Source organism: Bombina bombina, chromosome 4 (assembly GCF_027579735.1).
Source record: "Bombina bombina isolate aBomBom1 chromosome 4, aBomBom1.pri, whole genome shotgun sequence".
NCBI classification, from domain to species: Eukaryota; Metazoa; Chordata; class Amphibia; order Anura; family Bombinatoridae; genus Bombina; species Bombina bombina.
In genome coordinates, this window is record NC_069502.1 from 869,426,729 (window position 1) to 869,436,767 (window position 10,039).

The window sequence follows — 10,039 nt, forward strand, 5'->3', positions numbered from 1 at the left end:
GGAATATCGGATACGGCTACTAAAGCGTCAGAAGGCTCAGCATTTGTTCTTAACCCAGAGCTACTGCGCTTCCCTTGCAACCCTGGCAGTTTAGATAAAACCTCTGTGAGGGTAGTATTCATAACTGAAGCCATATCTTGCAAGGTGAAAGAATTAGACGCAATAGAAGTACTTGGCGTCGCTTGTGCGGGCGTAACTGGTTGTGACACTTGGGGAGAACTAGATGGCGAAACCTGATTTCCTTCTGTCTGAGAATCATTTAATGCCAAATTCTTATAAGTCAAAATATGCTGTTTGCAATTTATAGACATATCAGTACAAGTGGGACACATTCTTAGAGGGGGTTCCACAATGGCTTCTAAACAAATTGAACAATGAGTTTCCTCAGTGTCAGACATGTTTAACAGGCTAGTAATGAAGCAAGCAAGCTTGGAAAACACTTTATTTAATGAAAAAAACACAATTTGCAAAAACGGTACTGTACCTTCAAGAGAAAAAAAGGCATACACAAACTGCAAAACAGGTTAAAATTGCTTGAAAAATTCCGAAATTTTAACAGTGTACCCAGTAAGCTTTAGAAGGATTGCACCACAAGTAAAAAAGCAATAGACCCACAAATGAAAAAAACGGATTGATAATTGTCTAAAACCGGTTAAAACCCCCTAAAGCACCTTGCCACAGCTCTACTGTGGCCCTATATGCCCTTATGAAGCGATAATATGGGGTTTAAAGCTTCAATTAGTCCCTCAGAAGACTATCAGGACCTCAGGAGAAGTTGCTTGCTGCTTGTAAATGCTTGTAAATAGGCCCTGCCAACCTCGGTCGATGTTGCTGGGGCCTACTCAAAACTAACAAACCCTGCCTGAAAGCCATGTGGGTTATAAACAACCCCAAAGAACCCTCAAGTAAATGTCCCATAAAACAGAAAACGTTACTCCCAGACACAAAAACGTTTGTCCCAAATTCACATAACAAACTGTGCCCACAAAAAATTAACCTTTTATGCAAGCTAGTAAAAACCTCTGATAACACTAGGATCAAGTGCTTACCACCCAGAGACAAACTGACTCACTGAACGTGTTAACCAAACCTTGGAACAATACCTTAGATGTTATTCAACCCATTTACAGTCTGATTGGAGCTCTTGCCAATGGGAGAATTTGACTATAATAATCTTCTTCTAGCAAGACTACTCCTTTTTTTGCCACATACGGTTACCATCCACAAACCCTTCCCCCATTACCAACTACCTCCTCATCTCCAGCAGCCTTGAATTTTTCAACAAATATTAAAATTTCACTCATACAGGGAGTGCAGAATTATTAGGCAAGTTGTATTTTTGAGGATTAATTTTATTATTGAACAACAACCATGTTCTCAATGAACCCAAAAAACTCATTAATATCAAAGCTGAATATTTTTGGAAGTAGTTTTTAGTTTGTTTTTAGTTTTAGCTATTTTAGGGGGATATCTGTGTGTGCAGGTGACTATTACTGTGCATAATTATTAGGCAACTTAACAAAAACAAATATATACCCATTTCAATTATTTATTTTTACCAGTGAAACCAATATAACATCTCAACATTCACAAATATACATTTCTGACATTCAAAAACAAAACAAAAACAAATCAGTGACCAATATAGCCACCTTTCTTTGCAAGGACACTCAAAAGCCTGCCATCCATGGATTCTGTCAGTGTTTTGATCTGTTCACCATCAACATTGCGTGCAGCAGCAACCACAGCCTCCCAGACACTGTTCAGAGAGGTGTACTGTTTTCCCTCCTTGTAAATCTCACATTTGATGATGGACCACAGGTTCTCAATGGGGTTCAGATCAGGTGAACAAGGAGGCCTTGTCATTAGATTTTCTTCTTTTATACCCTTTCTTGCCAGCCACGCTGTGGAGTACTTGGACGCGTGTGATGGAGCATTGTCCTGCATGAAAATCATGTTTTTCTTGAAGGATGCAGACTTCTTCCTGTACCACTGCTTGAAGAAGGTGTCTTCCAGAAACTGGCAGTAGGACTGGGAGTTGAGCTTGACTCCATCCTCAACCCGAAAAGGCCCCACAAGCTCATCTTTGATGATACCAGCCCAAACCAGTACTCCCCCTCCACCTTGCTGGCGTCTGAGTCGGACTGGAGCTCTCTGCCCTTTACCAATCCAGCCACGGGCCCATCCATCTGGCCCATCAAGACTCACTCTCATTTCATCAGTCCATAAAACCTTAGAAAAATCAGTCTTGAGATATTTCTTGGCCCAGTCTTGACGTTTCAGCTTGTGTGTCTTGTTCAGTGGTGGTCGTCTTTCAGCCTTTCTTACCTTGGCCATGTCTCTGAGTATTGCACACCTTGTGCTTTTGGGCACTCCAGTGATGTTGCAGCTCTGAAATATGGCCAAACTGGTGGCAAGTGGCATCTTGGCAGCTGCACGCTTGACTTTTCTCAGTTCATGGGCAGTTATTTTGCGCCTTGGTTTTTCCACACGCTTCTTGCGACCCTGTTGACTATTTTGAATGAAATGCTTGATTGTTCGATGATCACGCTTCAGAAGCTTTGCAATTTTAAGAGTGCTGCATCCCTCTGCAAGATATCTCACTATTTTTGACTTTTCTGAGCCTGTCAAGTCCTTCTTTTGACCCATTTTGCCAAAGGAAAGGAAGTTGCCTAATAATTATGCACACCTGATATAGGGTGTTGATGTCATTATACCACACCCCTTCTCATTACAGAGATGCACATCACCTAATATGCTTAATTGGTAGTAGGCTTTCGAGCCTATACAGCTTGGAGTAAGACAACATGCATAAAGAGGATGATGTGGTCAAAATACTCATTTGCCTAATAATTCTGCACTCCTTGTACTCTTAAAGAATCATTTAGCAGAAGCAAAAAAGAAACAAAAACGATATTATGATCAACACCGAACAGCACCACCACATTATAAACTCAATGATCTAGTTTGGCTTTCTACAAAAAAAAACTCAAACTGAATGTCCCTAGTAAGAAACTAGGAAATCAATACATTGGACCTTTTCCCATCAACCAAATCATCAACTCAAATGCAGTATCTCTGACTCTACCAGATAATTACAAGGTACTGTGGATATAAAAAGTCTACACACCCCTGTTAAAATGGCAGGTTTCTGTGATGTAAAAAAATGAGACAAAGATAAATCATTTCAGAACTTTTTCCACCTTTAATGTGACCTATAAACCATGAAACTCAATTGAAAAACAAACTGAAATCTTTTAGGTGAAGGGAAGTAAAAAAATAAAATAAAATAAAAAAATGGTTGCATAAGTGTCCAATACTTTGTTGGAGCACCTTTTGATTTTATTACAACACTCAGTCTTTTTGGGTATGAGTCAGCATGGCACATCTTGACTTGGCAAGATTTGCTCACTCTTCTTTGCAAAAACACTCCAAATCTGTCAGATTGCGAGGGCATCTCCTGTGCACAGCCCTCTTCAGATCACCCCACAGATTTTCGATTGGATTCAGGTCTGGGCTCTGGCTGGGCCATTCCAAAACTTTAATCTTCTGGTGAAGACATTGCTTTGTTGATTTGGATGTATGCTTTGGGTCGTTGTCATGCTGAAAGATGAAGTTCCTCTTCATGTTCAGCTTTCTAGCAGAAGCCTGAAGGTTTTGTGCCAATATTGACTGGTATTTGGAACTGTTCATAATTCCCTCTACCTTGAATAAGGCCCCAGTTTCAGCTGAAGAAAAACAGACCCAAAGCATGATGCTAAAACCACCATGCTTCACTGTGGGTATGGTGTTCTTTTGGTGATACGCAGTGTTGTTTTTACGCCAAACATATCTTTTGGAATTATTGCCAAAAAGTTCAACCTTGGTTTCATCAGACCATAACACCTTTTCTCACATGCTTTTGGGAGACTTCAGATGTGTTTTTGCTAAATTTAGCTGGGCTTGGAGGTTTTTCTTCGTAAGAAAAGGCTTCCGTCTTGCCGTCTACCCCAAAGTCCAAACATATGAAGAATACAGGAGATTGTTGTCACATGTACTACACAGCCAGTACTTGCCAGATATTCCTGCAGCTCCTTTAATGTTGCTGTAGGCCTCTTGGTAGCCTCTCAGACCAGTTTTCTTCTCGTCTTTTCATCAATTTTGGAGGGACAACCAGTTCTTGGTAATGTCATTATTGTGCCATATGTTCTCCACTTGATGATGACTGTCTTAACTGTGTTCCATGGTATATCTAATGCCTTGGAAATTCTTTTGTACCCTTCTCCTGACTGATACCTTTTAACAATGAGATCCCTCTGATGCTTTGGAAGCTCTCTGCGGACCATGGCTTTTGTGTAGGACGCGACTAAGAAAATGTCAGGAAAGACCTACTAGAACAGCTGAACTTTATTCAGGGTTAATCATAGGCACTTTAAATTATGGCAGGTGTGTGATGACTCTTATTTAACATGGTTTTGAATGTGATTGCTTAATTCTGAACACAGCTACATCCCCATCCTTATGCAACCACATTATTTTAGTTTTTTTTGTTTACTTCCCTTCACCTTAAAGATTTCAATTGAGTTGTGTTTATAGGTCACATTAAAGGTGGAAAAAGTTCTGAAATGATTTATCTTTGTCTAATTTTTTTACATCACAGAAACCTGACATTTTAACAGGGGTGTGTAGACTTTTTATATCCACTGTACATCCTACTTTCCCTGCATCTCTACTAAAACCATATAAAGAGGATTGAAACCCGGAACGCCAAAAGATTCCAAGACATACTATTATTGTATACTACATACCTAAGACTTTGTAAGTTTTCTTAGTTAATTTTTCTACTTATCTCTTGCCAAATAATATTTTTTCACAGAGACTGTGCAGTAGTCTGTTATAACATAAGTAAACGTATGTCATAAAAGAATTTTTAGGGCATAGATATACCTATAAAATACCCTAGTTTACGTAATATAAATTTAGTCCCACTAGTCCCACTAGCTTAGGTTTGCTATAGCCTGCTATATACATATTTGGTTTATCCCTTGGCCATGTTCTTACGATTTGAAATGTTCAGAAGCTGAATAATGCAGGCAGACTTTTCCTAGTTGTTATTGGGTTTTGGGCTTCATTCTCTATCTGGAAGTCATTAATATTAAACTCTGCCCTAAGTCTCCCTCCAATATTATAGTATATATCCCCCCCTAAGCAATATAAATGTATCTATTCTATATAAATTCTTTCTTAGAACGTTTTCGGCTATCTGCCCATAGATTTCATGATATCCAATATTATTCACATCTGTTTGATGCCCTATATCTCCCTCTCTGATGGCATCTTAGAATGTCTAACCACAATCCACGTGTATATAAGCTCAGTCCCTCCATTTTTTCCCCCACTTCATAAGCAGCGCTTGACCGCTGAAATCCCCCCCCGCCATACATTATATATACTTATAAAGTCTATAAGTGGCTGCCCATCTATCATTTATTTTTCAATTGTCTTGTCCATGTGGCCTTAAAATGGCCTCCCAATTAGTCAGTTTCTTATGCTATATTATTATAAAATCGAGGTTCCCTTAGCATATCTGATGTTTATCTTATATCTGTTAAAGTATTTTGATCAATGCTGCTTGTATCATTGAAGTTCTGCTATTTGGTATAGTAATTACTAGTATGCAATGGAAAGAGAGTAATAGTTCTTTTTACATTACACTGGATGTAATTGTAATCTCATATTTGTATACGTAAGTAACTACAGTTTTGTTTTTCTGTTTTTATTATTCTGTGCTGATATTGTAGCTAACAACCTCAATAAAAGTTAAATTAAAAAAAAAAAAAAAAAGGATTCCAAGACCTCATATTATGGTCAAGGACCATCTCGAATACGAAGTTGAATCCATCCTCGATTCTAGGATAAGACACAAGAAATTAGAATACCTGTTCCATTGGAGCGGATACAGTTCTGAGGAGGATTCTTGGATTCCTTATACCTAGATTCATGCTCCTAAGCTTGTCAAGTTGTTCCATAGACTTCACCCATTAAAACCACATGTTTGAATCCTTGTAGCGGATTCCTTCAGGGGGGGGGGGGGGGATACTGTCACAACAATTCCTCCTCCTCCTCCTCTGAACACTACCAGCTGTGTTGAGACAAATAAACTTTGCTTGATTAATGCAAATCAGTTGCATTACTTCTGTAAGCCTAAAGATACAATTCAACTTAACTTGCTTGTGTTTTCACACTGAATTTCATTTATATTTTATTTCTGGTTTAACCTCTTCTCAGCCAAGTTTGTATATACATTCTCATTTATTTATTCTTATTAGACAAACATTCCCATTCTGTCTAATAATGTTTAGCTAGATTAATTGCTATTAAGTTGTTTATGCACTACTTATGTAATGATTATAAGTTGTCACAACAAATAGCTACATATATCATTTCCTATTGTTTTCTTTATATTAAATCCAACATAGTACTTTATTTAACAAGGGGAAAAAACGGTGAATCTCAAAGCGCAAATATCCAGAAAACTTTATTAGGAGAAATTGTAAAATCCAGCATAAAAGCAAATGTGTAGGGAAAGAAAGAGAGAGAAAGAAAGAGAGAGAAAGAGAGAGAAAAAGAGAGAGAAAAAGAGAGAGAAAAAGAGAGAGAAAGAGAGAGAAAAAGAGAGAGAAAAAGAGAGAGAAAGAGAGAGAGAAAGAGAGAGAAAAAGAGAGAGAAAGAGAGAGAAAAAGAGAGAGAAAAAGAGAGAGAAAGAGAGAGAAAGAAATAGAAAGAAAGAGAAAGAAAGAGAAAGAGAGAGAAAGAAAGAAAGAAAGAAAGAGAAAGAAAGAGAAAGAAAATGTCCTACTCGTTTCGGCAGCCCTTTGCCTTATTAATGGACATAGTAAGTGTAAAAATAAACCCAACTTAAATACACCTGAACACTCAGGTGTAATTAAACAGCACTACACTGTCTATAAGGGAGCTGCTAAAAAAATCCAAACTTAATATAATTACGTGTGTAAAATTTAGAGCAAAGGTGCAGACCCTATAACAATTAATTGTATACAAAACAAAAAGAAAGAAAATAAGGATTAGTAGTCCTTATATATAAAGATAGGGATTTCAGCACTCTCCAAAACACACAAGTATTCCTTAAAAATTAGGAGTTCAATTACTATAAAGTTGCAAGTGTGGAACTTGACAGAGAAAAATACTCAAAAACCGGCATGCATTTAAAAGCACTAACATTTTAATAGATTAACAAACATTAAATAAAATAAAATAACAGATATCAATGAGAGACATCTCTTTGGGTATGGGGCAGAATATGGAGCTTGATAAACATACATGTAGGCTTCAAGAAGGAGCAAACCTGCAACACCTCTATGAGAGGACAACCCCAAATAAATGTAAGGGATAAGTTGTCATGATAATAATAAATGAGGATCTATGTAGTAAGCTCCAAAGTGAAACAGAAAAAGTTAATACTTCCCAAGAGGAAAAAATTACAACACCTCTATCAGAGGGCCAACCCACAATATGTAAACGGGGATACCAATGCCATGATGACCAAATGAGGATCCATGTAATTCCCTCTTAACAAACAAACTACACCGTTTGTAAAAAAAGAAGTTGTAATAACAGATGCAGCAAAATAAAAATGTAACACGGATATCTTATACCGGTGACTAAACACAACACCACAATCAGAGGGCAGTCCCAATGTAGAGGGTTATAACTGTCATGATTATATATATATATATATATATATATATATATATATATATATATATATATATGTATGTATGATCTGTGTGTTTAGTGATAGGTATAGCATAAATGCAAAATTGTAAATTGTGGAGTACGGGTAACACAATGATTACATACACAAAAGAAAGTATTTAACCAAGAGAAACAATTAATATGACGATTCTTGCAATTAAACAGTCTTTCTTTGTTATGAAGACTCCAAATGATGTTATAGAGCAAGTGTCTGGTCATCCACTCTTTTACGGTAGGAAAGGAATCCACTACCCTATGGATATCAAAATCCAAACACTCACAGTTGTCAGGGTACAGGTGAATAACATAATATATATATATATATATATATATATATATATATATATATATATATATATATATATATATATATATATATATATATATATATATATATATATATATACACACACATACATGTATATATATATATATATATATATATATAAAACATATATGTATAGAATAAGACAAAGGAATTTGTTTATATATGAAGCCATATTCTTATCAGATATTTATTATAAGGTATACAATTCTGATGTCAGGAATTGACTTGAAACTCATGTAATCTGAATACACATCTCAAAGTTCAATGCAGATAAGATGTCCCAAAAAAAAAAAACTTCAAAAGACAGCATTTGCTCCCTAGCTGGAAGTGCAAACGTCAAAACATTCTTTACCCCAACACTTAATGAGATTAGATGTTATATCAGACAGTCATTTCAAAGAAAGGCAAAATACTTCAAAAGAGATGGCCATCTATATTTTATATATTGTAAATCTTGGATCAAACATGAAGATTCCCTTTCTTGATTAACAGAACATCTGAGAACAAAATTATCAGATAGATGACCCCATACAGTGAATAAAGACGAAATGTCTGGGATTTTTCTTTTAGGCCTAATGAGATTCGTAGAGAAGAGGATAGCTGAAGAAATGACTAATTGTCGCCTATGTGTTAAATTTCCCCTTGCGGAGTTCCCCATGTACAGATCCCAGACAAATTGGCATTTGAAATCTCTGTGTAACATAAAGAGAATTAAAAAAAATATATATATAAATATATATATATATATATATATATATATAAATCTTGCAAAAGAAATTATCTATATAATGTTCATATAAAGGAATACTCAAATATTCAAACACAAATTTCAAAATGTCTTAACCTCTGTATTTTTGGAAACACATCAATATGGGAGATTGTGGACCTAAGAAGCAGTGACAAATAGCATTCATATTAGATAAATATTTGCTGAGATTGATAAATATTGCAAATAGATATATGAATGTTTAACATTTCTAACAATTATTTCTTTGTGTTGCAGACAACAATTGGTCATGGGCATCAATCTATACATTCAGGAAGAAGTGCACTGAATGTGAAATATGCTGCGGTTTTTGTATGAATATGGGGAAATATAATTTTTATATATATTACAAGTGAAATACATTTCACATGTGGTTTTAAAATGATCAGGAAAATGATACTGTGTGACCCATATGTATTTGAATATGTAACTTATTAATATAAAGAAATTATAGCATTTTAAATTAACCATTTTAAAGAAATGTTTTTACTGTATAGAAACAATTAAAATGAAACTTGTTGTCTGTCTGTTGCCCCCAATGTTGTGATGCGAGAATTACAGCCAAAAGATTTGACTGTTTAAAGATGTGTTTCCCTAGTAACACGCATTGCCAGAGAACCAATGAAGGGAGGCGTCTCCCAAGTTTGACCTATGGGATTTCAGATCCGAAGGGCCTCCCATATAGTTTCACCTATGATTAGATAATATAAGCTGTATGCAAGGGAGAAAAGGTGGTTGCTTAACTGACTTTGCTGAGGACTGGTAACTGAGAAAAAAATTGGCTGCATTGAAATACAGTTACTATAAGCAAGATCGGGCTACCTTCTTATGATCCATATTTGCAAATACACTTATTTTCATATGAGGTGAAATACAGAAGTTTTTTGAAGCTGAATTATCGATTTGGTCATTTTGGGTGAAGTATACGCGATTTTTAAATACATATACAATATTTAAATCAAAAGGTATTTAGCAATTATAACTAAATAGCAGGAAAGAGATTTAAAAGAATAAATTGTATTCTAACCTTGCATTTTATAGCCTATGTATTTTAAAACTAGTCCTTAATGCTAAGTAATTTATCTGTGCAAATATATAAATATATTTTAGAAATTGTCTTAACTGTAGGTAATTAAGAACCATTTCAGTATAGATAAATTGGCATTTAAACTGACTGTTTCCATTTACAA